Genomic DNA, 27,792 nt, shown 5'->3' on the forward strand with positions numbered 1-27,792 from the left:
CTACTCTGTTGGACTCAACTTTGTGGAGTTGGGAGGGCCTACTGTTGGAAGTCCAGGAGTAACTGGCCAATGTCTGGGGTGCCCCTTCCTGTCATAGAGCAGGGCAGTGGGTACGAGGAGATCCTGGCAGTGATGGTCACAAGATCTACTTACCTAGTTATTATGTTCCATGCCAAGCCCTTTACAAGAAACTTCTCATTTAATACCCGCCTACTGTTAAAAGGCTGGTTTTATTACCACCACCTCCAGTCTATTTTATATGTAAGAAAAGGAGGCTCAGCGATATTAAGGACACTGCTTAGTCACTAAGCAATATCTGGATTCAAACCAAAGTTTCAACCTGATTTCACATGCTCTTGACCACTATTCCACGATGTCTTTTTTTTTTTTTTTTAAAGAGATAGGGCAAAGCCCAGTTTTCTGAAAGGGAGTATTATCTTGGGAGTTAGAGAAGCAGCAAAGGAGATCCTACCTGTGGGACCAGAGATTGTTAAATCTGTGCTCTCTAAGACCAGGATTATTCTAGAGGGCTGGGTATTAGGACTACAGGGCTGGATCTGTCAGTCACTGTAAATCCTTCAGTCTTTCTCCCAATAGATATTCCTAGATTTCTAGCTTCCCAGGAATTAATCTCTAGATTCCTTGTGTACTTAGCTGATGGCAAGTTTGTGCCAATTAGAAAAAGTCATTGCCATTTCTAGGTGGATATGACTGCATACTAGGAAACCATCCTTGCAAGCAGACTGCTTCCTCCCTGGCCAGGTACCCTCTGCTACTCTCTTTGGATACCATTGAATATGTTGATGTTTCTCTTAATGTGTGGCCCCCAGAACTAAACACAGTGGGTTAGATGGCCATGTGGGGTCAAGAGCAGCTTTGATTAGGGGGCTGGAGGTGTCCCTTCCGAAGCAACCCCTTACTACTGTGACAGCAGTTCAGGCTGTGTCCAGTCTTTCCCCACATTGCCTCATTTAAAACAGGAAGTCAAGCAAGGCACACAAAATAATTCTGCAATGAAATTTAACCAAGGCAGAGCCCACTCACTATTTACTTCCAGTGGTCATGTATGGATGTGAGAGCTGGACTATAAAGAAAGCTGAGCACCAAAGGATTGCCTGCTTTTGAAGTGTGGTGTTGGAGAAGACTCTTGACAGTCCCTTGGACTGCAAGGAGATCCAACCAATCCATCCTAAAGGAGATCAGTCCTGGGTGTTCATTGGAAGGACTGATGCTGAAGCTGAAACTCCAGTACTTTGGCCACGTCATGCAAAGAGTTGACTCATTTGAAAAGACCCTGATGCTGGGAGGGATTGAGGGCAGGAGGACGAGGGGATGGCAGAGGATGAGATAGCTGGATGGCATCACCAACTTGATGGACATGAGTTGTTTTTTTTTTTTTAAGTATAATTTCCATTGTATTGTCTTTTCAGAGAAACCAATATTTCTTCAGTCTTTAAGGACTTGGATCCTTACATGGGCTTTGGTGGAGGACATGGGGCAGCATCCACAGGTCTAAATGGGGGTAGAGGTGTTCGGTCCTTCCCGGCTTCCCAAGAGCGATTCCCGACTACCTTGCTGTGAATGGCACAACTCACGCAGTAATGTAGTTTCACATACAGATTGGGAAGCACATAGGTGTCGAAAACAGTCAGTTCAGAAATGTCCCTGATGGCTGCGGCCTCTATAATGTTCCGAATGATGAACTTCTTAATGGCCTTATCCTTGGGCACACATCGGGCACAGTTGGTACAGTGAATAGGCTGCACGTGGCCACAGCCCTTTTTGGCATGACCGTTGTTCCTTCTTTTCTTGGTCATCTTGGAAGCATGGAGGTGAGAGGGGGACATGAGTTTGAGTAAACTCTGGGAGTTTGTGATGGACAGGGAGGCCTGGCGTATTGTGGTTCATGGGGTCGCAAAGAGTTGGACACGACTGAACGACTGAACTGAACTTTAAAATGTGAAGACAGCTTTGTAGTTTCATTGGTTAAATTCCATCTTCTCGATTTTGAGGTCCTTTAGAATTTTGTTTCTGCCATCTGCTTGGTTAATTGTAATGTTTTCTTTCTATCATTATAAATTATGAAAGTGTTGAAAAGTATTTTCCTTTTCACTTCAACATCTTCATCCGGGACCAGGATAAAAATGTTAGTGCAAGGGACAGAATTTTGTGACTATTACAGTATGATGAGTCCAAGATAATCTGAAATCATTCATCTGTGATTTCTGGTTCAAATTGTGAATTATATTTATTATATTTTACTTTATTGTGCTATACTGCACTGTACTTCTATATAATACTACAGGATACATACAACCTACTCAGTCTAGCTTGATTTTGCCATCTTATATATAAGGAATAAAGGGTGATTTTTATTGAACAATTTTTAAAAATCATATATTTTATCTATCTATAAGTATATAAATCAGTCATATACATATGACTGTATATATGGCATTCTCCTATTATTCTAAAGTTGGAAGTCTATTGTTAGAATAGAAAAAAAGAAAAAGAGCGAGAAAGTTAAATGATTGATTTTGGTAAGGCACTATTTGCCTCTAGAAAAACATGCACCATCTCCTAAGTACTCAAAGTGTTTCTTTACAAGTTCATTTCAGAATTTTGCTATGAATATCATAGTGCTTCTTTACAAGTTCATTTCAGAGTTTTGCTGTGAATATCATACTTCTTAAAAACATTATTATAGGGCCATAAAAATTTTTAATCAATACTTTGGGGAATGAATGTGTAAATTACAAATGAACTTCCTGTTTTTAAAGAGAGAAACTCTCACAAAATTTCTTAAATTAAGTTCCCATAAGAATTAACATATGGCTTAATTTATAAAAATTAAACTTCTAAGCAAAGATTCATAACATGTTTATATTTGTATACAGTGAATATCTCTGTTCATCCAAAGACATTTTAAAGGAGGTAAAAAAATAAGCCGCCAACAGGGAGAAGAGGTGTACAACACATGTGACCAACAAAATAGAAATATCCAGGGTAAATAAAGAATTCCTCCAAGTCCATAAGAAAAATATAACTTACAGACAAATAGGCATAGATGTGAATATTCATCTCATATAAGAGGGAATACAAGAACAAACATATTGAAAGATGCTCAGTCTTACCAGTAATTTCAAGGAGACATAAATTAAGACTGCAGAGGGTTGCCATTTTACTTCCACCAGATGGATACAAATAAGAATCCTGCCAATATGCAGCATTAATGAGGAGATAGAGCAACAGGAACTCTTTTACATCACTGGTGAGATTATAAATTGTTAACAGCCTTGGAAAATACTGAGGCATATGTAGTGAAGTTGAATATACGCACGAGTGAAACCCAGAAATCCCACTCAGTAGACATATCATTTCACATACGCACCAATAATGTGTTAAAGTTCCAGCCATTCCATTTTGCCTCACCAAGACTTAGTATAGTCAATATTTTTAATTTTAGTCTTTCTACTGCATGTATGGTGGTACCTCATTGTGGTGTTAATGTCCATTTAGCTGACAACTTAAGATGTGGAACATTTTTCATATTGGTTATTGCCTGTTTTTGTATACTTCTTGGTAAAATGTCTGATCAAATCTTTGGATCATTTTGAATGGATTATCTTCTTCTTCTTGTTTGATTTATGAGTTCTTTATATATTCAGAGTGCCTGATGAACTATGGACGGAGGTTCGTGACATTGTATAGGAGACAGGGATCAAGACCATCCCCAAGAAAAAGAAATGCAAAAAAACAAAATAGCTGTCTGAGGAGGTCTTACAAATAACTGTGAAAATAAGAGAAGTGAAAAGCAAAAGAGAAAAGAAAAGATATACCCATTTGAATGCAGAGTTCCAAAGAATAGAAAGGAGAGCTAAGAAAGCCTTCCTCAGTGATCAGTGCAAAGAAATAGAGGAAAACAATAGAATGGGAAAGACTAGAGATCTCTTCAAGAAAATTAGAGATACAAGGGAGCATTTCATGCAAAGATGGGCTCAATAAAGGACAGAAATGGTGTGGACCTAATAGAAACAGAAAATATTAAGAGGTGGCAAGAATACACAGAAGAACTATACAAAAAGATCTTCATGACCCAGATAATCATGATGGTGTGATCACTCACCTAGAGCCAGACATCCTGGAATGTGAAGTCAAGTGGGCCTTAGGAAGTATCACTACGAACAAAGCTAGTGGAATTGATGGAATTCCAGTTGAGCTATTTCAAATCCTAAAAGATGATGCTGTGAAAGTGCTGCACTCAATATGACAGCAAATCTGGAAAACTGAGCAGTGGCTACAGGACTGGAAAAGGTCAGTTTTCATTCCAATCCCAAAGAAAGGCAATGCCAGAGAATGCTCAAACTATTGCACAATTGCACTCATCTCACACGCTAGTAAGGTAATGCTCAAAATTCTCCAAGCCAGGCTTCAACAGTACCTGAACTGTGAACTTCCAGATGTTCAAGCTGGTTTTAAAAAAGGCAGAGGAACCAGAGTTCAAATTGCCAACATCTGCTGGATCATCGGAAAAGCAAGAGAGTTCCAGAAAAACATCTATTTCTGCTTTATTGACTATGCCAAGGCCTTTGACTGTGTGGATCACAATAAACTGTGGAAAATTCTGAAAGAGATGAGAATACCAGACTACCTGACCTGCCTCTTATATGCAGGTCAGGAAGAAACAGTTAGAAGTGGACATGAAACAACAGACTGGTTCCAAATAAGAAAAGGAGTGCATCAAGGCTGTATCTTGTCACCCTACTTATTTAACTTAAATGCAGAGTACATCATGAGAAACGCTGGGCTGGATGAAGCACAAGCTGGAATCAAGATTGCTGGGAGAAATATCAATAACCTCAGATATACAGATGACACCACCCTTATGGCGGAAAGTGAAGAAGAACTAAAGAGCCTCTTGATGAAAGTGAAAGAGGAGAGTGAAAAAGTTGGCTTAAAGCTCAACATTCAGAAAACTAAGATCATGGCATCTGGTTCCATCACTTCATGGCAAATAGATGGGGAAACAGTGGAAACAGTGGCTGACTTTATTTTGGGGGGCTCCAAAATCACTGCAGATGGTGATTGCAGCCATGAAATTAAAAGACACTTACTCCTTGGAAGGAAAGTTATGACCAACCTAGACAGCATATTAAAAAGCAGAGACATTACTTTGTCAACAGAGGTCCTTGACTAGACGTCAAGGCTATGGTTTTTCCAGTAGTCATGTATGGATGTGAGAGTTGGACTATAAAGAAAGCTGAGTGCTGAAGAATTGATGCTTTTGAACTGTGGTGTTAGAGAAAACTCTTGAGAGTCCCTTGGACTGCAAGGTTATCCAACCAGTCCATCCTAAAGGAAATCAGTCTTGGGTGTTCATTGGAAAGACTGATGCTGAAGCTGAAACTCCAATACTTTGGCTGCCTGATGCGAAGAGCTGACTCATTTGAAAAGACCCTGATGCTGGGAAAGAGATGCAGGAAGAGAAGGGGATGACAGAGGATGAGATGATTAGATGGTATCACCAACTCTGGACATGAGTTTGGGCAAACTCCAGGAGTTGGTGATGGACAGGGAGGCCTGGCGCCCTGCGGTTCATGGGGTCGCAAAGAGTTGGACACAACTGAACTGAACTGATACAAGTCCTTTGCCTAACATATGTGCTTCATATGAATATTTTTCTCCTGGTCATGGTTTGCATTTTTGTTAATGGTGTCTTTTACACTTCTGATGAAGTTTTATCTATTTTTTTTCTTGTAAGGCTCATATTTTTGTGTATAAAAGACCCCAAGATTGCAAATATTTTCTATATTTTCTTCCAAAATGCTGTAATTTTAAGTTTTATCTTTAGGTTTTTGATCATTTTGATTGGATTTTGTGTGTATTGTATGAAGGAAGGGTTTATGTTTACTTTTTTTTCCAAGTGAATATCTTGTTGCTCCAGCATCAGTTTTTGAAATGCATTTCTGTCCCTGTTGAATTGCTTTGGAACCTGGGCAAAAATTAATTGACCACATATGTTTTGGTCTATTTCTGGATTCTCTACTCTGCCACACTGATCTATTCATCTGTCTTTCTGCCAATACTGTATCTTTATAACAAGTTTTGAAGTTAGGTTGGCTAAATCCTCCAATGTTTTCCTTTTAAAAAATTCTTTGGTTATTCTAGGCCTTTTGTGTTTAGATACAAATTTTAGAATAGGCTTATTAATATCTAAAAAAAGAGAATGCTAGAATTTTGGTTGAGATTTTATTTAGTCTTTTGGAAGAACTGTAATACTTAGCCATGTAATCAGTGAACCTGACCTACCTTTCTGTTTATTTAGGTCTTATTTAATTTCTTGTCACAATGTTTTGTAGTTTTGATATGGAGAGCTTGGATGTCTTTAGTTAAATTTTCCCCCAAGCATATATAATAAAATGCTACTATTTCCCTATTGTTTTCAGCTTGTATCTTGTGACCTCAAACTCAATTATTAATTCTAATAGTTATTTTATAGATTTTGTTTTTGAAATCCAAATATCAAATAGGGATCATTTTTTTCTTCTTTCTGATCTTTTTTTTTTCTTTCCAATCTTTTTGCTTTTTATTTTCTTATTGAACTAGTAAGGACCTCTGGTACAATGTTAACTAAAAGTGGTGACAGCAGGCATCTTTGCCTTAATTGTGATCAAAAGGTAAAAATACACTCTTCCATCATTAAGTATTATTTTAGCTGTAGGTTTTTCATAGATGTCCTTCGTCAGTTTGAGGATGTTACCTAGTTTTTCTAGGTAACTTTCCTTTGAAAGTTTCTATCATAGGTATATGTTGAATTTTGTGAAAGAATTCTAATTCAATTATTGGTTTTCTTTTTAGCCTTTTAATATGGTTAATTACTCTGATTTTTTGTGAGCTTGTTTGGAGGTTCTAGCAGGGGAGCGCAGCTACTCGTATACCCTTGACCGAAGACCGGTCCTCCTCTATCGGGGATGGTCGTCCTCTTCGACCGAGCGCGCAGCTTCAGGAGGGATGCACATGGAGCGGTGAGGGAGGAAGGGGACACCCGCCTAGCCAGCCAGATCAGCCGAATCAACCCTGGCGATCAATGGGGTGACAGATGTCGCAACCAGATCGCCCTCAAATCCTACTCTGATTTTTTAAAGTGTTAGTCCAACCTTACATTCCTGAAATAAATTCAACTTAGTCTTGATGTATTACCCTTTTTTCTTTTTTACATTGTTGGATTTGGTTTGCTAAAATTTTTTAAGGATCTTTGCCATCTCTGGTCATGAGGGATGCTGATTCATAATTTGATGAGGGGCAGGGTAGGGGTGGATTCCTTTATAAGGCTTGGTTGTCAGTGTTATGCTGTCCTGATAAAATACATTCAGCACTGTTTCCCTTCTCCTCTCATTTCTGAAGAAGTCTATAATCTTAGTGCTATTTTTCCATTGATGGTATAATAGAATTCACTGGTGAACCCATCTAAGTCTGGGAGTTTCTTTGGGGAAAAGCTTTTGATAACATATTTGGTTTCTTGATTAGATATAAGGTTATTTAGGTTCTTCTCCTGTCAACTTTGATAAATTTATATTTTTATTTTATATTTCTATTTTTCAAGAAATTTATCCATGTCATATAACTTATAAATTTGTTGGCATTAACTTGCTAATAGTATCTCATATTAGATCTCTAATGTTTATAAGATCTGTGATGAGAAAGAACTCTTATCAGTGATGATATTGGTGATTTGTGTTCTCATTCTTTTGTTCTTTCCTCATTTGACTTTGGGTTTGTCAATTCTGTTGATGTTTTCAAAGAAGCAGCTTTTGCTTTGTTCATTTTCTCTACTGTTTTTCTACTTCATTCATTTCTGCTCTTGTCTTTATTTACTGCCTTCTACTTCTTTTGGGTTTTCTTAATTCCCTTATGATATCACCTTTGACTCATGATTATTTAGAAATGTGTTTAATTCTGGATATTTGGAGTCTTCTTGAACATTGTTATTAATTTCTAATTTTAATTCTGTTGTGGTTAGAGAATACTCTGAGATTCGATCCTTGGAAATAATACTGTTTTATGGCTCAGCATGTTGTCTATTTTGGTGATTATGTATCACATGTTTGCAAAGAAAGTATATACTACAGTTTATATGTATAAAGTAGTATATATGTCAATTAGACTGAGGTGATGGATTGTGTTATTCAGATTTCTGTTTCACTAACGTTTTTGTCTAGTTTGTCTACTAGATGATGAAAAATGCATGCTGAAATTTCACTATAATCGTGGTACTGTTCCTGTCTTCCTTTACTTCTGTTAAGTTTTGATTTATATATTTTTGGTTTCTATTATTAGGTCACATTTATGATTTTATTTCTTCCTGATGTATTTTTACCAATATTAAATGTCCCTGGTAATTTTATCCCTGGTAACACTCTTTGTTATGAAGTCCGACTAATCAATCTACTAAAAACATTCACACCAGCCTTCTTATGATTACTGTTTGCGTGGTATATTTCTTGTTGTCCACTGTTTTTTTCAAATTATTTGTGGCTTTGCATTTAAAGTATGTCTTTAATAGGTGGAAAATAGTTTAGTCTTACCGTTAATCTCTGACTTTTACTGGAATTAAATTAACATTTAATTATTAATATGGTTGGATTTAGATCTATTTTATTTGTTTCATTTTAATTGATTTCTGTTGATTACTTGAATATGTGTTTGTATTCCATTTTAACTTACCTATTGGATTTTGGGTATATCTCTTTTTGTTAGTGGTTGTCTTGGAATTAGAGTGTACATACTTAACCTTTCTCATTCTATTGTACTACCACATTCTAAAATGCAGAATATTTGCAATCATATGCATCCCTTTAATTCCCTTCCACTATCCTTATGTTATAGTTATCATATGAATTATACCTGCATATATTTGAAATCTCTCCTGATAATGTTATACTTTTTGCTTTAAACACATATGTACTTTGAAGAATTTAAGAGGAAAAATAGTCTTATGTATTTATTAAGATATTTACTATATACCACTTCTGAAAATTCAGTTTTCCTTATTTTTACTCCCTTTTATGATTTATTACTGTTCTTTATTATTTATTCATTACTTTCTTTATTATTTCCTCTGAGACATGTCTCTGCATGATGTTTCTTAATTTTTGTTTATCTGAAATGTCTTTATTTTTATTCTTGAAATTTTCACTGGATATGGAATTCTAGGTTGACATTTCTTTCTTTCAGCCTTTTAAAGTTATTCCACTGGTTTCTGTCTTCCATGGCTTTAGATAGGAAATTTGTCAGTATTGTCTCCATTTTTCCTTTCTGTTTAATGTGTTATTTTTCTCTAACTTCTTTCAAGAAGTTTTCCTTCTTTTCTCTAACTTCTTTCTTTATCTTTGGTTTTCAACAGCTTGATTATGATGTGTCTAGTTATGGTTTTCTTGACTTTGCATGCTCCTCTAGTTCATAAATTTATCATCAAATTTGGGGAGTTTGGGGTCATTATTTCCTCAGGTACTTTTTCTGCCCTATTTTGATCCTCTCCTTCTGGATTTTCAATTACATATAAATCAGACATTTTGATATTACATCATGTGTCTCCCTGTGGTTATATTCTACTTTATTTTCAATGTTTTATTCAGTCTGTTCTTGAGATGAATACTTTTTATTGATCTTTTCCCTCATTCCACTTATTCTTTCCTTGGTAACCTTCATTCTGTTCTTCAGCCCATCCAGTGAATTTTTTATTTCAGATTTTATATTTTTCAACTCAAAATTTAGCTTCTATTTGTTTCCTTTTTTTTTTTTTTATAACTTCTGTTTCTGTATTGAGGTTGCCTACCTTATCATTCATTTCTAGTGTGTTTTCCTTTATTTCATGGAGCATAGTTTAGTAGCTGCTTTAAAACCTTTTCTTTGTAATTTCCACATCTAGATCATTGCAACATTCTCATTTGTCAGTTGTGTTTTCTCTTGAAAATGAGTCACCTTTTTTTAGTTCTTTTATTTTGAGAAGTTTGAGATTATATTCTGGACAAAGTGGAAGTTATGTTGGGTAGATTTTGTGTTCTGTTATAATCTTCTGGGGAATGTTGATTATTTTTAGAAGCAGGAATCAATTTGATTAAGTTCAGAGTATACATTCTAGCTCACCTTCTGTGGAAAGTGATTCAAATCTCAATTTATTTCTTTAAACCTCTGCTGTACTGATTCGGCTCTGGACCACACATTTATAACGCAGATAGGTTAGGCTAAAACAAGTTCAGGCTTGCTAACATAATTAGACACTCTCATTCTCTGGCGCCCTCTCTTCTTGGCTTCTTTCCCCTAGTGTCTTCCCCCAGGTCTGTAGGAATTTCTTTCCCAGAAAAACAGCAGGGTGTCCATCAAAGCTTCAGTTATCTGTACTGGATGACTGAGCCCCATCCTCATGGCAAAAGTATGAGAGGGAAAAATCAAAGACCTGGAAATTCACCCTCCTGCTTGTTTCTTCTCCAAGTTTTGACTCCCCTGTACAATTTGCCAGCTTTTGTTTTCAGATTCCCAGTTTTTATTGTTTCCAGAGGTTATAGTTATAATCAAGAGGACAGGTGGATACTATAGGGGGCTTCTTACATTGCCATAAAGGAACTGGAACTTCTCTCTATAATTTTTAAAAACTGAAAAACAAGGAAAAGTAAAATAATTCAATATAGAAATGCATAAGTATGTGATAAACCTGTTTTTCAATAAAAGCAAGAGAATGATAAATACAACATTCTGGTTTTGGCCTCCTCTGGGGGAGGAAAGCACAAGTACCTTCATAAGTATTGGTGTGTTCATAACCTTGGTGGTAGGTTCATGAGTGTTTGTGAGATTATGATATTTCATAGTCTACATAGCTTATGTAGGTCAAAGGCTAACAAAATGAAGCAGGTCAAAGTCTAACAGTTTTGCCAAGAGAACATGCTGGTCATGACAAACACTCTCTTCCAATAGCCCAAGAGAAGATTCTACACATGGACATCACCAGATGGTCAACACCAAAATCAGATTGATTATATTCTTTGCAGCCAAAGATGGAGAAGCTCTGTACAGTCAGCAAAAACAAGACCAGGAGCTGACTGTGGCTCAGATCATGAACTCCTTATAGCCAAATTTAGACTTAAATTGAAGAAAGTAGGGAAAACCATTTAGGCATGACCTAAATCAAATCCCTTACAGTGGAAGTGACATAGATTCAAGGAATTAGATCTGAAGGAATTAGAGCCTAAAGAACTACGGATGGAGCTTCATAACGTTGTACAGGAGGCTGTGATCAAAACCATGACCAAGAAAAAGAAATGCAAAAAGGCAAAATGGTTGTCTGAGGAGGCCTTACAAATAGCTGAAGAAAGAAGAGATGCTAAAGGCAAAGGAGAAAAGGAAATATATACCCATTTGAATGCAGAGTTCCAAAGAATAGCAAGGAGAGATAAGAAAGCCTTCCTCAATGATCAATACAAAGAAATAGAGGAAAACAATAGAATGGGAAAGACTAGAGACCTCTTCAAGAAAATTAGAGATACCAAGGGAACATTTCACGCAAAGATGGGCACAATAAAGAACAAAAATGGTATAGACCTAACAGAAGCAGAAGATAGTAAGACGAGGTGGCAAGAATACACAGAAGAACTACAAAAATAAGATTTTCATGACCCAGGTAACCATGATGGTGTGATCACTCACTTAGAGCCAGACATCCTGAAATGTGAAGTCAAGTGGGTCTTAGGAAGAATTACTATAAACAAAGCTAGTGGAGGTGATGGAATTCCAGTTGAGCTATTTCAAATCCTAAAAGATGATGCTGTGAAAGTGCAGTATTCAATATGCCAGCAAATTGAAAACTCAGCAGTACCACAAGAATGGAAAAGGTCAGTTTTCATTCGAATCCCAAAGAAAGGGAATGACAAAGAATGCTCAAACTACTGCACAATTATACTCATCTCACATGCTAGCAAAGTAATGTTTAAAATTCTCCAAGCCAGGCATCAACAATATGTGAACCGAGAACTTCCAGATGTTCAAGTTGGATTTAGAAAAGGCAGAGAAACCAGAGGTCAAAAAAAGCAAGAGAGTTCCAGAAGAACATCTACTTCTGCTGTATTGGCTACGCCAAAGCCTTTGACTGTGTGGATCACAACAAACTGTCGAAAATTCTTCAAGAGATGGGAATACCAGACCACCTGACCTGCCTCTTGAGAAATCTGTGCAGGTCAAGAAGCAACAGTTAAAATTGGACATGGAACAACAGACTGGTTCCAAATTGGGAAAGGAGTACATCTAGGCTGTATATCATCACCCTGCTAATTTCACTAATATGCAGTGTACATCATGAGAAATGCCAGGCTGTATGAAGCACAAGCTGGAGTCAAGATTGCTGGGAGAAATATCAATAACCTCAGATATGCAAATGACACCATCCTCATGGCAGAAAGTGAAGAAGAACTAAAGAGCCTCTTGATGAAAGTAAGAGTGAAAAAGTTGTCTTAAAACTCAACATTCAGAAAATATTCAGATCATGGGATATGGTCCCATCACTTCATGACAGATGGGGAAACAATGGAAACAGTGAGAGACTTTATCTTTGGGGGCTCCAAAATCACTGCAGATGGTGACTTCAGCCATGAAAGCAAAAGACGCTTGCTCCTTGGAATAAAAGCTATGACCAACCTAGACAGCATATTAAAAAAAGCACAAACCACCTGTAAAAGAATGAAACTAGAACACTTTCTAACACCATACACAAAAATAAACTCAAAATGGATTAAAGATCTAAATGTAAGACCAGAAACTATAAAACTCCTAGAGGAGAACATAGGCAAAACACTCTCCGACATAAATCACAGCAGGATCCTCTATGACCCACCTCCCAGAATATTGGAAATAAAACCAAAGTTAAACAAATGGGACCTAATTAAACTTAAAAGCTTTTGCACAACAAAGGAAACTATAAGCAAGGTGAAAAGACAGCCCTCAGATTGGGAGAAAGTAATAGCAAACAAAGCAACAAAGGATTAATGTCAAAAATATACAAGCAACTCCTGCAGCTCAATTCCAGAAAAATAAATGACCCAATCAAAAAATGGGCCAAAGAACTAAACAGACATTTCTCCAAAGAAGACATACAGATGGCTAACAAACACATGAAAAGATGTTCAACATCACTCATTATCAGAGAAATGCAAATCAAAACCACAACGAGGTACCATTACCACAACGAGGTACCATTACATGCCAGTCAGGATGGCTGCTATCCAAAAGTCTACAAGCAATAAATGCTGGAGAGGGTGTGGAGAAAAGGGAACCCTCTTACACTGTTGGTGGGAATGCAAATTAGTACAGCTGCTATGGAGAACAGTGTGGAGATTTCTTAAAAAACTGGAAATAGAACTGCCATATGACCCAGCAATCCCACTTCTGGGCATATACACCAAGGAAAACAGATCTGAAAGAGACACGTGCACCCCAATGTTCATCGCAGCACTGTTTATAACAGCCAGGACATGGAAGCAACCTAGATGCCCATCAGCAGACTAATGGATAAGATAGCTGTGGTACATATACACCATGGAATATTACTCAGTCATTAAAAAGAATTCATTTGAATCAGTTCTAATGAGGTGGATGAAACTGAAGCCCATTATACAGAGTGAAGCAAGCCAGAAAGATAAAGACCATTACAGTATACTAATGCATATATATGGAATTTAGAAAGATGGTAACGGTAACCCTATATGCAAAACAGAAAAAGAGACTCAGATGTATGGAACAGACTTGTGGACTCTGGGAGAAGGCAAGGGTGGGATGTTTCAGGAGAACAGCATTGAAACATGTGTATTATCTAGGGTGAAACGGATAACCAGCTCAGGTTGGGTACATGAGACAAGTGCTCGGGCCTGGTGCACTGGGAAGACCCAGAGGGATCGGGTGGAGAGGGAGGTGGGAGGGGGGACTGGGATGGGGAATACATGTAAATCCATGGCTAATTCATATCAATGTATAACAAAAACTACTGTAATGATGTAAAGTAATTAGCCTCCAACTAATAAAAATTAAAAAAAAAAATAAAATAAAATAAAATTAAAAAAAAAAAAAAAAAAAATGACCCAATCAAAAAATGGGCCAAAGAACTAAACAGACATTTCTCCAAAGAAGACATACAGATGGCTAACAAACACATGAAAAGATGTTCAACATCACTCATTATCAGAGAAATGCAAATCAAAACCACAACGAGGTACCATTACCACAACGAGGTACCATTACATGCCAGTCAGGATGGCTGCTATCCAAAAGTCTACAAGCAATAAATGCTGGAGAGGGTGTGGAGAAAAGGGAACCCTCTTACACTGTTGGTGGGAATGCAAATTAGTACAGCTGCTATGGAGAACAGTGTGGAGATTTCTTAAAAAACTGGAAATAGAACTGCCATATGACCCAGCAATCCCACTTCTGGGCATATACACCAAGGAAAACAGATCTGAAAGAGACACGTGCACCCCAATGTTCATCGCAGCACTGTTTATAACAGCCAGGACATGGAAGCAACCTAGATGCCCATCAGCAGACTAATGGATAAGATAGCTGTGGTACATATACACCATGGAATATTACTCAGTCATTAAAAAGAATTCATTTGAATCAGTTCTAATGAGGTGGATGAAACTGAAGCCCATTATACAGAGTGAAGCAAGCCAGAAAGATAAAGACCATTACAGTATACTAATGCATATATATGGAATTTAGAAAGATGGTAACGGTAACCCTATATGCAAAACAGAAAAAGAGACTCAGATGTACAGAACAGACTTTTGGACTCTGTGGGAGAAGGCGAGGGTGGGATGTTTTGAGAGAACAGCATTGAAACATGTATATTATCTAGGGTGAAACAGATCACCAGCCCAGGTTGGATGCATGAGACAAGTGCTCGGGCCTGGTGCACTGAGAAAACCCAGAGCGATCGGGTGGAGAGGGAGGTGGGAGGGGGGATCGGGATGAGGAACACATGTAAATCTATGGCTAATTCATGTCAATGTATGACAAAAACCGGTACAATATTGTAAAGTAATTAGCCTCCAACTAATAAAAATTAAAAAAAGCAGAGACATTACTTTGTCAACAAAGGTCCATCTAGTCAAAGCTATGGTTTTTCCAGTAGTCATGTATGGATGTGAGAGTTGGACTATAAAGGAAGCTGAGCACAGAAGAATTGATGCTTTTGAAGTGTGGTGTTGGAGAAAACTCTGGAGAGTCCCTTGGACAGCAAGGAGATCCAGTCAGTCAATTCTAAAGAAATCAGTCCTGAAATATTCATTGGAAGGATTGATGCTAAAGCTGAAACTCCAATACTTTGGCCACCTGATGTGAAGAACTGACTCACTTGAAAAGACCCTGTTGCTGGGAAAGATTGAAAGTGGGAGAAGGGGATGGCAGAGGATGAGGTGGTTGGATGACATCACCGACTCAATGGACATGAGTTTGAGTAAGCTGCGGGAGTTGGTGATGGACAGGGAAGACTGGCGTGCTGCAGTCCATGGGATTGCAAAGAGTTGGACGTGACTGAGTGACTGAACTGAACTGACATAGCTTATACATTCTCTTATATATGTCAAAGTGGCCTAATTTAACTAACAAATGCAATTGTTTGTAAAGTTTAAAGACTCTGGCTGTGCTGTGTTGTGCTTTGTTGTTCAGTCGGGTCTGACTTTGCTACTCCATGAACTGAAGCCACTGTCCATGGGCTACATGGATTGTAGGCTCCTCCGTCCATGGGATTCTCCAGGAAGGACTACTGGAGTGGGTTACCATGCCTTCCTCCAGGGGATCTTCCCAACCCAGGGATCGAACCCACGTCTCCTGCATTGCAGGCAGATTCTTTACCGTCTGAGCCACTAGAGAAGCCCATGTATTCTTACAGCTATCCATCTCTGAGTGGTAGAAATGCATGAAAGTTTAGGACAAGATTATTGGAGTCAGAGAAATAAGAAATTAATATCTTTGTGTAATGCTTCATGATTTATATCTCATCTCACCTGTTTTTTCATTTTATTATTCAACGAAGTATCATTGTACCCCTATGACAGAAAAGAAAACTGAAGTTCTAAATGCTTAGAAAATGTCTTCAGGCTCATATGACTAATAAGGGGCAGAATAAAAACTTGAGTTGGAATCTTCTGTAGTCATTTAACTTTGGAACTTTTTTTCTTCTGAAGTCTTTTAATTTTCATCCATCTTCTCTTTATGTTAGAATGGCTATCATTAAAAAGTCTACAAATAATAAATGCTAGATAGGGTGCAGAGAAAAGGAAATCCTTGTAAACTGTTGGTAGCAATGTAAATTGGTACAGTCACTATGAAAACCAGTAAAAAACTAAAAATAAAGCTACCATATGATCCAGCAATCCCACTCTTGAGCTTATATCTGGAAAAGATGAAAGTTCTAATTCAAAAATATACATGTACTCTACTGTTCATAGCAGTGCTGTTTATAATAACCAAGAAACGGAAGCAACCCAAGTGCCCATCAACAGATGGTGTAAGAAGATATATAAATATACAATAGAATATTGCTCAGCCAGAAAATATTGCCGTTTGCAGCAATATGGATGGACCTAGAGAATATCATACTAAATAAAGTAAGTCCCACAAAGAAAAATATGGTAACACTTATATGTGGAATCTAAAAATTAATACAAGTGAATATTTACAAAACAGAAAAGATTCACAGACATGGAAAACAAACCTATGACTACCAGAGGGGGAAGGATAAATTAAGAGTATGGGATTAACAGATACACAACTACTATATGTAAAATAGATAAACACCGAGGATTTACTGTAGAGCACAGGGAACTATATTCAATATCTTATAATAACCTATATTGGAAAATAACCTGATACATATATGTGTGTATATATATATACATGCACATATATATATCTGAAAAAAACTTTGCCGTGCACCTGAATCTAACACAATATTGTAAATCAACTATACTTCAGTTTTAAAAAAGAACTTGATTTCAACTCTTTTTTGCCACTTTTCTAGCTTCTCCTGTGCCATTTTCATTTTTAGATACAACCTCAGCAGCAAGACTAGGTATGATTCTGACTATCGAGTAGGCCTTCCATCTTTCTTTTTTTCTTTCTCTTTCTAAGATAGCTGAGTCTTCTCCTGCCTTTATTTATTCTGCAAAGTGAAGCAAGTATGATATAGAAGAAAAGGAATAAGCCAGAGAGTCCTTGCCAAAGTGACAGGTGGGAATATTGTTTGGCCTTTTCTGCTGCACGCAAAAGGGAGATGTTGTCAAGTTCTGTAAACCCTTTATGCCCAAGAAAGTGAGTCTACAGGCTGTTCCCTGGCAAAGCCATTACCAATTCAGAGAGCAAGAAGGTGAACCCAGTAGGTGTGATATCTGTGCCTGTGGAGGCTCCCTTCCAGCCTACTCTCTTTTCCCATCAGTATTCTCCTCCCTCCCAGAGCAGCAGACCACCTCCCCCAGCAACAGAACCAGGCCTGCCGCCTGGCCCCCACAGCCTTCTCCTTCCTCATTGCACTCTTGGTTAGTGGATACAGAGCAGGGGCAAAGCCAAGGACATGGGTCTGATGTACCACTCCTGACCCTTTCCCATGCTGGCCCTTTTGGGCCTGGCCCATCATTCATAAGAGCAAGTCCTCCTCTTAGAGGGTGTATGACTTCTGCATGTCCTTTCATGGCCAAAATGATAATAATGTTAATTATGCTAATAACCACTGTTCAGTGACCAGTTTCTGTTTATCAGTCCGTGCTAAACATTCAGCAAGCATGGTTTCATCTGAGTCTCACCACAACTCTATAGCTTGTGTATTAGTATCATCTCCATTTCACAAAAGAGGAAAGAGAGTCTTAGAAGGGGGATTCCTAAAGCTACCCAGTCCACTGCCCAGTAGTGGGCAGTAAGGGCCCTGGAGATGAGCCTGGATTTGATCCCCGAACATAAGATCTTTTTTTTAAGATTCTTGTGGAGAAGTCAAGCCAAACTCTTCTGACTCATTTTTTAGCTGTAATTAAGAGCTGCTTAAGAACAGTCCCATAATCATAGGTCGATGGCTGGGCGGTGCTGTATTGGTTCCACTATCCCTAAGCATGTGCAGAGTTGACAGACCCACAATTTACACAACTCTCCCTTATCAGGTGTCTTGTCTTTACTTGGCAACCAAATTCTATTATTGTTTTCTTGTTCTTGAATTGTACCTGACTGTTATTTCAGCTTTATCACTCTTACATAATTTGTTGTAGGTTTTCCTATTAACCCTATAGTGAGTGGTGAGGTACACTGACATATTTTCACCTGTTATTTTCCAAGAACTAGAATGAAGAAATGTGTATATCATAGAGGACTAAACCAAATAAAATTGCCCATATTTACTTTTATATGGTCCAACCTAGTAGTTCACATATAAATTATTCTTACTTCATTTGTTAGGCAATTGTATATATAATTCTCTCTAAATGTGTGTGTGCAGTGATACTTCAGTGGTGCTATTCTGTGGATTTATTTGTATTATCTAAATAATTTGCAATATACTATTATATATTAACTGTAAGAAAATTATAAATTATTTTTATGTGATCCAAAATCTTGATTATAAGCTCATATTCTTTCTTTATGAGTTGTTCATTCATGTTCCTCTCTAGTTCTGTCACCGTTTGATTGCTTTTTCACTGTGAAGTAGGTATGAATAGGACATATGAACCTTGGGGTCTTTTGTGTCACCTTAACAGACTCTGGTCAAAGAAGCTTGAAAAGTACTAGTTCAAGTGCTAAATAGACTTTTCAAGTCCCGCAGCTAGTAAGTGTGGATTCAGATCCAAGCCAGCTTGTCTAGCAGATGGAGGATGTGATACATATTTTGTTAAATGGCATCAGTTACACCCCTGTAGCTTCCTGAACAAGAAAACCCAGACTTCCTTGACTTCTCTTTAGAGAAATTAGGACACTGACATTTATTGTCTGCCTACTGTTGCCAGGTGGCTCAGTGGGTAAAGAATCCATCTGCAATGCAGGAGATGCAGGCAGACGTGAATTTGATTCGCTGGTAGGGAAGATCCTCTGGAAGAGGGCATGGCAACCCACTCCAGTATTCTTGCCCGGAGAATCCCATGGACAGAGGTTACAGTCCATAGGGTTGCAAAGAGTTGGACACGACTGAAGTGACTGAGCATTATTCAGTCTGTTAGGCCCAACCTCATTTAATACAGCAATAAACACTCCAAGATTGGTATCATTAATCTGTACAGGTGGAGAAATAGGTTCACAGGGTTGAATACTAACTAACAATTGCAGAACTGGATATGTAGGTGGTGAGAGCAGAAAGCAAACTTCAAAACTTATTTGATTGTTCATCACACCGCCTTTTCTTTTTCCTACCCCACATCCCCATATTCATCACCAAGCCCTATATATTCTACCTATAAAATGACTCTGGAATACATCCCTCCACCATCTTCACGACCACTGTCGTAACACTGACCTTCCCAAGGACACCTCCACCCTGTCTCAGACCCTCTCCACTCCACCACGTGGCCTCCAATTTGCTCTGTAATCCCACACACAGGTCTTCAATGGCCCTGCTGCGCTTGAAGGGTATAAAGCAAAACAATCCAGCTTACCAACCTGCCTTCCTGGCCTTGTCTGGCAATACTCTTTATCCCCAACCCCCACTCCACTGACCCTCCAGCACCTCCCATTCCCTCTAATACCAATGACCTTTCCAATCCAACTCCTGGTCCTCCATGTACTTGCTACTTGGGACACTGGAGGGACTTTAATTTTTTTACTTTTTATTTTTTCAGTGATTTTTATTAGTTGGAGGCTAATTACTTTACAATATTATAGTGGTTTTTGTCATACACTGACATGAATCAGCCATGGATTTACATGTATTCCCCATCCCGATCCCCCCTCCCACCTCCCTCTCCACCCGATTCCTCTGGGTCTTCCCAGTGCACCAGGCCCGAGCACTTGTCTCATGTATCCAGCCTGGACTGGTAATCTGTTTCACCCTAGATAATATACATGTTTCAATGCTGTTCTCTCAAAACATCCCACCCTCGCCTTCTTCCACAGAGTCCAAAAGTCTGTTCTGTACATCTGTGTCTCTTTTTCTGTTTTGCATATAGGGTTATCATTACCATCTTTCTAAATTCCATATATATGCGTTAGTATACTGTATTGGTCTTTATCTTTCTGGCTTACTTCACTCTGTATAATGGGCTCCAGTTTCATCCACCTCATTAGAACTGATTCAAATGAATTCTTTTTAATGACTGAGTAATATTCCATGGTGTATATGTACCACAGCTTCCTTATCCATTCGTCTGCTGATGGGCATCTAGGTTGCTTCCATGTCCTGGCTATTATAAACAGTGCTGCAATGAACATTGGGGTGCACATGTCTCTTTCAGATCTGGTTTCCTCAGTGTGTATGCCCAGAAGTGGGATTGCTGGGTCATATGGCAGTTCTATTTCCAGCTTTTTAAGAAATCTCCACACTGTTCTCCATAGTGGCTGTACTAATTTGCATTCCCACCAACAGTGTAAGAGGGTTCCCTTTTCTCCACACCCTCTCCAGCATTTATTGCTTGTAGACTTTTGGATAGCAGCCATCCTGACTGGCATGTAATGGTACCTTGTTGTGGTTTTGATTTGCCTTTCTCTGATAATGAGTGATGTTGAGCATCTTTTCATGTGTTTGTTAGCCATCTGTATGTCTTCCTTGGAGAAATGTCTGTTTAGTTCTTTGGCCCATTTTTTGATTGGGTCATTTATTTTTCTGGAATTGAGCTGCAGGAGTTGCTTGTAAATTTTTGACATTAATCCTTTGTCTGTTGCTTCATTTGCTATTATTTTCTCCCAATCTGAGGGCTGTCTTTTCACCTTGCTTATAGTTTCCTTTGTTGTGCAAAACCTTTTAAATTTCATTAGGTCCTGTTTGTTTAACTTTGCTTTTATTTCCAATATTCTGGGAGGTGGGTCATAGAGGATCCTGCTGTGATTTATGTCGGAGAGTGTTTTGCCTATGTTCTCCTCTAGGAGTTTTATAGTTTCTGGTCTTACATTTAGATCTTTAATCCATTTTGAGTTTATTTTTGTGTATGGTGTTAGAAAGTGTTCTAGTTTCATTCTTTTACAAGTGGTTGACCAGTTTTCCCAGCACCACTTGTTAAAGAGGTTGTCTTTTTTCCATTGTATATCCTTGCCTCCTTTGTCGAAGATAAGGTAACCATAGGTTCGTGGATTTATCTCTGGGCTTTCTATTCTGTTCCATTGATCTATATTTCTGTCTTTGTGCCAGTACCATACTGTCTTGATGACTGTGGCTTTGTAGTAGAGTCTGAAGTCAGGCAGGTTGATTCCTCCAGTTCCATTCTTCTTTCTCAAGATTGCTTTGGCTATTCGAGGTTTTTTGTATTTCCATACAAATTGTGAAATTATTTGTTCTAGTTCTGTGAAAAATACCATTGGTAGTTTGATAGGGATTGCATTGAATCTATAGATTGCTTTGGGTAGTATAGCCATTTTGACAATATTGATTCTTCCAATCCATGAACACGGTATATTTCTCCATCTGTTTGTGTCCTCTTTGATTTCTTTCATCAGTGTTTTATAGTTTTCTTTTTTTTTTTCCCATTTATTTTTATTAGTTGGAGGCTAATTACTTTACAGCATTGCAGTGGTTTTTGTCATACATTGAATTAGCCATGGATTTACATGTAATCCCCATCCCGGTCCCCCCTCCCACCTCCCTCTCCACCCCATCCCTCTGGGTCCTCCCCGTGCACCAGGCCTGAGCACTTGTCTCATGCATCCAACCTGGGCTGGTGATCTGTTTCACCCTAGATATACATGTTTCGATGCTGTTCTCTTGAAACATCCCACCCCCGGGTTCTCCCATAGAGTCCACAAGTCTGTTCTATACATCTGAGTCTCTTTTTCTTTTTTTGCATATAGGGTTATCGTTGCCATCTTTCTAAATTCCATATATATGTGTTAGTATACTGTAATGGTCTTTATCTTTCTGGCTTACTTCGCTCTGTATAATGGGTTCCAGTTTCACCCATCTCATTAGAACTGATTCAAATGAATTCTTTTTAACGGCTGAGTAATATTCCATGGTGTATATGTACCACAGCTTCCTCATCCATTCATCTGCTGATGGGCATCTAGGTTGCTTCCATGTCCTGGCAATTATAAACAGTGCTGCGATGAACATTGGGGTGCACGTGTCTCTTTCAGATCTGTTTTCCTTGGTGTATATGCCCAGAAGTGGGATTGCTGGGTCATATGGCAGTTCTATTTCCAGTTTTTTAAGAAATCTCCACACTGTTCTCCATAGCGGCTGTACTAATTTGCATTCCCACCAACAGTGTAAGAGGGTTCCCTTTTCTCCACACCCTCTCCAGCATTTATTGCTTGTAGACTTTTGGATAGCAGCCATCCTGACTGGCGTGTAATGGTATCTCATTGTGGTTTTGATTTGCATTTCTCTGATAATGAGTGATGTTGAGCATCTTTTCATGTGTTTTTTAGCCATCCGTATGTCTTCCTTGGAGAAATGTCTGTTGAGTTCTTTGGCCCATTTTTTGATTGGGTCATTTATTTTTCTGGAGTTGAGCTGCAGGAGTTGCTTGTATATTTTTGAAATTAATCCTTTGTCTGTTGCTTCATTTGCTATTATTTTCTCCCAATCTGAGGGCTGTCTTTTCACCTTGCTTATAGTTTCCTTTGTTGTACAAAAGCTTTCAAGTTTCATTAGGTCCCATTTGTTTATTTTTGCTTTTGTTTCTAAAATTCTGGGATGTGGGTCATAGAGGATCCTGCTGTGATTTATGTCGGAGAGTGTTTTGCCTATGTTCTCCTCTAGGAGTTTTATAGTTTCTGGTCTTACATTTAGATCTTTAATCCATTTTGAGTTTATTTTTGTGTATGGTGTTAGAAAGTGTTCTAGTTTCATTCTTTTACAGGTGGTTGACCAGTTTTCCCAGCACCACTTGTTAAAGAGGTTGTCTTTTTTCCATTGTATATCCTTGCCTCCTTTGTCGAAGATAAGGTAACCATAGGTTCGTGGATTTATCTCTGGGCTTTCTATTCTGTTCCATTGATCTATATTTCTGTCTTTGTGCCAGTACCATACTGTCTTGATGACTGTGGCTTTGTAGTATAGTCTGAAGTCAGGCAGGTTGATTCCTCCAGTTCCATTCTTCTTTCTCAAGATTGCTTTGGCTATTCGAGGTTTTTTGTATTTCCATACAAATTGTGAAATTATTTGTTCTAGTTCTGTGAAAAATACCATTGGTAGTTTGATAGGGATTGCATTGAATCTATAGATTGCTTTGGGTAGTATAGCCATTTTGACAATATTGATTCTTCCAATCCATGAACACGGTATATTTCTCCATCTGTTTGTGTCCTCTTTGATTTCTTTCATCAGTGTTTTATAGTTTTCTATGTATAGGTCTTTTGTTTCTTTAGGTAGATATACTCCTAAGTATTTTATTCTTTTTGTTGCAATGGTGAGTGGTATTGTTTCCTTAATTTCTCTTCCTGTTTTCTCATTGTTAGTGTATAGGAATGCAAGGGATTTCAGTGTGTTAATTTTATATCCTGCAACTTTACTGTATTCGTTGATTATCTCTAGTAATTTTCTGGTAGAGTCTTTAGGGTTTTCTATGTAGAGGATCATGTCATCTGTGAACAGCGAGAGTTTCACTTCTTCTTTTCCTATCTGGATTCCTTTTACTTCTTTTTCTGCTCTGATTGCTGCCACCAACGCTTCTAAAACTATGTTGAATAGTAGTGGTGAGAGTGGGCACCCTTGTCTTGTTCCTGATTTCAGGGGAAATGCTTTCAATTTTTCACCATTGAGGGTAATGCTTGCTGTGGGTTTGTCATATATAGCTTTTATTATGTTGAGGTATGTTCCTTCTATTCCTGCTTTCTGGAGAGTTTTAATCATAAATGGATGTTGAATTTTGTCAAAGGCTTTTTCTGCATCTATTGAGATAATCATATGGTTTTTATCTTTCAATTTGTTAATGTGGTGTATTACATTGATTGATTTGTGGATATTAAAGAATCCTTGCATTCCTGGGATAAAGCCCACTTGGTCATGATGTATGATTATTTTAATATGTTGTTGGATTCTGTTTGCTAGAATTTTGTTAAGGATTTTTGCATCTATGTTCATCAGTGATATTGGCCTGTAGTTTTCTTTTTTTGTGGCATCTTTGTCTGGTTTTGGAATTAGGGTGATGGTGGCCTCAGAATGAGTTTGGAAGTTTACCTTCTTCTGCAATTTTCTGGAAGAGTTTGAGTAAGATAGGTGTTAGCTCTTCTCTAAATTTTTGGTAGAATTCGGCTGTGAAGCCATCTGGTCCTGGGCTTTTGTTTCCTGGAAGATTTCTGGTTACAGTTTCGATTTCCTTGCTTGTGATGGGTCTGTTAAGATCTTCTATTTCTTTCTGGTTCAGTTTTGGAAAGTTATACTTTCCTAAGAATTTTTCCATTTCTTCCAAGTTGTCCATTGTATTGGCATAGAGCTGCTGGTAGTAGTCTCTTATGAGCCTTTGTATTTCAGTGTTGTCTGTTGTGATCTCTCCATTTTCATTTCTAATTTTGTTAATTTGGTTCTTCTCCCTTTGTTTCTTAATGAGTCTTGCTAATGGTTTGTCAATTTTGTTAATTTTTTTTCAAAAAACCAGCTTTTAGCTTTGTTGATTTTTGCTATGGTCTCTTTAGTTTCTTTTGCATTTATTTCTGCCCTAATTTTTAAGATTTCTTTCCTTCTACTAACCCTGGGGTTCTTCAGTTCTTCCTTCTCTAGTTGCTTTAGGTGTAGAGTTAGGTTATTTATTTGACTTTTTTCTTGTTTCTTGAGGTAAGCCTGTAATGCTATGAACCTTCCCCTTAGCACTGCCTTTACAGTGTCCCATGGGTTTTGGTTTGTTATGTTTTCATTTTCATTCATTTCCATGCATATTTTGATTTCTTCTATGATTTGTTGGTTATTCAGAAGCATGTTATTTAGCTTCCATATGTTTGAATTTTTAATAATTTTTTTCCTGTAATTGAGATCTAATCTTATTGCACTGTGGTCAGAAAAGATGACTGGAATGATTTCAATTTTTTGAATTTACCAAGGCTAGATTTATGGCCAAGGATGTGATCTATTCTGGAGAAGGTTCCGTGTGCACTTGAGAAAAAGGTGAAGTTGATTGTTTTGGGGTGAAATGTCCTATAGATATCAATTAGGTCTAGCTGGTCCATTGTGTCATTTAAAGTTTGTGTTTCCTTGTTAATTTTCTGTTTAGTTGATCTATCCATAGTTGTGAGTGGGGTATTAAAGTCTCCCACTATTATTGTGTTACTATTAATTTCCTCTTTCATACTTGTTAGTGTTTGCCTTACATATTGTGGTGCTCCTATGTTGGGTGCATATATATTTATAATTGTTATATCTTTTTCTTGGATTGATCCTTTGATCATTATATAATGTCCTTCTTTGTCTCTTTTCACAGTTGTTATTTTAAAGTCTATTTTATCTGATATGAGTATTGCGACTCCTACTTTCTTTTGGTCTCCGTTTGCATGAAATATTTTTTTTCCAGCCCTTCACTTTTAGTCTGTATGTGTCCCTTGTTTTGAGGTGGGTCTCTTGTAGACAGCATATATGGGGGTCTTGTTTTTGTATCCATTCAGCCAGTCTTTGTCTTTTGGTTGGGGCATTCAACCTATTTACATTTCAGGTAATTATTGATAGGTATGGTCCCTTTGCCATTTACTTTGTTGTTTTGGGTTCGCGTTTATACAACCTTTCTGTGTTTCCTGTCTAGAGAAGATCCTTTAGCATTTGTTGAAGAGCTGGTTTGGTGGTGCTGAATTCTCTCAGCTTTTGCTTGTCTGTAAAGCTTTTGAGTTCTCCTTCATATCTGAATGAGATCCTTGCTGGGTACAGTAATCGAGGTTGTAGGTTATTCTCTTTCACTACTTGAAGTATGTCCTGTCATTCCCTTCTGGCCTGAAGGGTTTCTATTGCTAGATCAGCTGTTATCCTTATGGGAATCCCTTAGTGTGTTAGTTGTTGTTTCTCCCTTGCTGCTTTTAATATTTGTTCTTTGTGTTTAATCTTTATTAATTTGATTAATATGTGTCTTGGGGTGTTTCGCCTTGGGTTTATCCTGTTTGGGACTCTCTGGGTTTCTTGGACTTGGGTGGCTATTTCCTTCCCCATTTTAGGGAAGTTTTCAGCTACTATCTCCTCGAGTATTTTCTCATGGCCTTTCTTTTTGTCTTCTTCTTCTGGGACTCCTATGATTCAAATGTTGAGGCATTTCACATTGTCCCAGAGGTCCCTGAGGTTGTCCTCATTTCTTCTGATTCTTTTTTCTTTTTTCCTCTCTGCTTCATTTATTTCCACCATTTTATCTTCTACCTCACTTATCCTATCTTCTGTCTCTGTTATTCTACTCATGTTTCCCTCCAGAGTGTTTTTGATCTCATTTATTGCATTATTCATTTTTAATTGACTCTTTTTTATTTCTTCTAGGTCCTTATTAAACATTTCTTGCATCTTCTCAATCTTTGTCTCCAGGCTATTTATCTGTAACTCCATTTTGTTTTCAAGATTTTGGATCATTTTAATTATCATTATTCTAAATTCTTTTTTCAGGTAGATTCCCTACCTCCTCCTCTTTTGTTTGACTTGGTGGGCATTTTCATGTTCCTTTATCTGTTGGGTATTTCTCTGCCTTTTCATCTTGTTTAGATTGCTGTGTCTGGAGTGGGCTTTCTGTATTCTGGTGGTCTGTGGTTCGTTTTTAATGTGGAGGTTTCACCCAGTGGTTGGGGTTGGACAATTGTCTTGTCAAGGTTTCCTGGTTGGGGAAGCTTGCATCAGTGTTCTGATGCGTGGAACTGGATTTCTTCTCTCTGGAGTGCAATGGAGTGTCCAGTAATGAGTTTTGAGATGGGTCTATGTGTTAGGTGTGACTTTGGGCAGCCTGTATGTTGACGCTCAGGGCTATGTTCCTGCATTGCTGGAGAATTTGCGTGGTATGTTTTGCTCTGGAACTTATTGGCTCTTGGGTGGTGGTTGGTTTCCAGTGTAGGTATGGAGGCATTTGGATGGTCTCTTATTACTTAATGTTCCGTGTAGTCAGGAGTTTTCTGGTGTTCTCAGGTTTTGGGCTTAAGTCTCCTGCCTCTGGATTTCAGTTTTATTCTTCCATTAGTCTCAAGACTTCTCCAACTATACAGCACTGATAATAAAACTTCTAGGTTAATGGTGAAAAGATTCTCCACCGTGAGGGACACTGAGAGAGGTTCACAGAGTTACATGAAGAAGACGAGAGGGAGGAGGGAGATAGAGATGAGCAGGAGGAGAAAAAGGGGGACTCAAGAGGAGAGAGACAGATCTATGCAGTTCTCTGTTCCCAAAGTGTTCTCCATAGCCCAGACACCCACAGAGATTCACAGAATTGGATTGGGAAGAGAAGGGGAAAGGAGGAAATAGAGGTGTTCTGAGGTAGAACACAGAGAGTCAAAAGTGGCAGAAAGTAATCAACAAACTCCTGAGTAAAAATGGGTACTGAATATTGGATTCTTAAATGTCCAAAATTGATATCAAATGCTGAAAAACAAAGATTAAAAATCTAGAGTAGAGGTTAGACTCTTAAAAATACAATATTAAAAACAAAAACACAAAAAATTTTAGAAATATATATGAAGTTCGGTTTA

General features: G+C 38.0%; 1 protein-coding gene and 1 pseudogene across 1 annotated transcript in view; one reads left to right on the forward strand and one right to left on the reverse strand.

The window, feature by feature from the left end:
• The window catches only part of CAPN13 (calpain 13), a 95,968-nt gene that overhangs the window by 4,563 nt on the left and 63,613 nt on the right, over nt 1–27,792 (forward strand). The window lies entirely within an intron of this gene.
• LOC110135610 (small ribosomal subunit protein eS26 pseudogene) lies at nt 1,384–1,817 on the reverse strand (annotated as a pseudogene).

Source organism: Odocoileus virginianus, chromosome 2 (genome assembly GCF_023699985.2).
Source record: "Odocoileus virginianus isolate 20LAN1187 ecotype Illinois chromosome 2, Ovbor_1.2, whole genome shotgun sequence".
In the NCBI taxonomy this organism is placed as follows: Eukaryota; Metazoa; Chordata; class Mammalia; order Artiodactyla; family Cervidae; genus Odocoileus; species Odocoileus virginianus.